This window comes from Cyprinodon variegatus, unplaced genomic scaffold (genome assembly GCF_000732505.1).
Source record: "Cyprinodon variegatus isolate N-32 unplaced genomic scaffold, C_variegatus-1.0 Scaffold582, whole genome shotgun sequence".
Classification (NCBI taxonomy): domain Eukaryota; kingdom Metazoa; phylum Chordata; class Actinopteri; order Cyprinodontiformes; family Cyprinodontidae; genus Cyprinodon; species Cyprinodon variegatus.
The window spans coordinates 481,013-482,958 of record NW_015151035.1 but is presented as its reverse complement, the minus strand read 5'-3'; positions in this window follow the sequence as shown (position 1 = coordinate 482,958).

The window sequence follows — 1,946 nt, the reverse complement described above, 5'->3', positions numbered from 1 at the left end:
CTCTATAGCGTGTTGATAGAAGCAGCACAGCTGATATTTCTCTTCAGGATGGAGTCACAGCCAAACAGGAACAGGCCAGATGAAGCTACTATGAGAAAAAGCAGAGAGAGCAGAACGTTAGAGATTGAACTAACAGATTCTGCAGAGTGGGAGAATAGAGATAGAATGAAGCAGAATGATGAAAAGGGGTCCCTATGTCCTCCAGCAGTCTAAGCCTATAGCAGCATAACTATAGAGATAGCCAAGGATCCCCTAAGTATTTTGGATTAGGTATAAGGAAGGTGTAGCCGAAGTGTGGCCAAGCTTTTGTGCACAAAGTTAAAGTAACCTCAGTGCATAGAAAGGACCGGAATATTTTTATCATGCCCTTAATTGTGCAACTTCATACCAAAAAAAAAAAGGCACACATTCCATAACTACTTGAAATAAAAAGTGTTGGAATGGAGGTAGTCAAGGATTTTTTGATAGTAATTAGACAGAAACTTTCAAAGAAAACAAAAGCAATTGTAAAACAAATTTTTTAATTTCTTTACAGAATAAGTTATATGTTTCTTTTAAATAGTGCTTTTCTTTTGGTAACCTTCTATTATGTGATAAACATGGTCTGTTAAAGTGGCAGCTCTTTCCATTTTCTGTTTTGCTTTGGTAATTGGCCATGACGTGCATCGATACTCATAGATGCTAGAGTTGAAGGAGTGAGTCAGCAAGCTTGTTTGTAGATTTTCTTAGAGCGTATTTGAAGCCATAACCACAAACACAACACAAACTGATTTCATACAACAATCACTTTTACTTGTAAGTTATATTTCTACTACTGTAGGATCCCAGGTTGAGTAATCCTTACTTTAACATGAGGCTAAGAAAGTTTCTCTTAATCATTACCTACTCCTGTATCGTCCTGTATGTATTTCATTCTAAAGGAGTCTATGAACACCCCTCCCCCCATAATTTGTAATAGGTTTCAATTAAGGCAATCAAATTATTCACTTAGGAAGCTACAGTATGTGAAATGTTGAGAACCTCGATACTGAATTCAGAGCAGCTTCATCTGACGGATTTTAACTGTGATAATAATAGCACTGGTGATGTATGGATTGCCATTATTGGTAATCTGAATACATATTTCTAGGGGGTGGGGCACCACTATGAACAGTGAAGGTTAATAGGAAATTGAGTAAAAGATCTGACGTAGCAATGATACAAAGACAAGGAATCTGTAGATGTAACAGTGGACTGTGGTTTGCACAGAGCAGACACACGACACGACTTTAGCACAGCTGATGTAAGACTAATGTTGCTCTGCAGAATCTGATGCAGAGGAAGAGGAACAGGTTGCGCAACAGCTTTGGTTGTATTTATACAATAAACAGATTTAAAAAGCCTGCATCAAGATCTCGAAATGCAACCCAGCCCTTCAGGAATGTATTTTACTCAATTCTCAGATGAATGCAAAAAAACCTGTAAGCCCCGCCCCTTTGTTCCAATCCTAATTGAACGGTCTAACCACAGACAGCCCTAAGATCTTGACAGAGCTATTTGTGTGATTGGAAAGGGCAAAGGGACCCAAAATGGGGTTCATGAATTTGTGTTTATCTTGGAACAAACCTTAGAAATTTGGTTCTCAAAGTAGAAATGAGAGGCAGAATCTACCCATAGATTTCCACAATGCAAACAGCAGCAGAAGATTTTTGTTGTTTCAGTGAAAAACACATTTAAATGAAAAAAAGCCAACTTTTTATGGGCATGTTCTTTAATGTGCATCATCATGGTTGTCCTTCAAACCAGGGATGTTATTATGACATTTTCATTGATTTATTAAATGTTCTGCTCTGTGTTTCTGAATATTACAATGGAGTATTAGGGACAGGCTAGAGAGTTTTTTAGGCCCCGTCCACACGAAGTCAAAACAAACACGAAACGCTAATATTTTCCAGAACGTTTGTCGT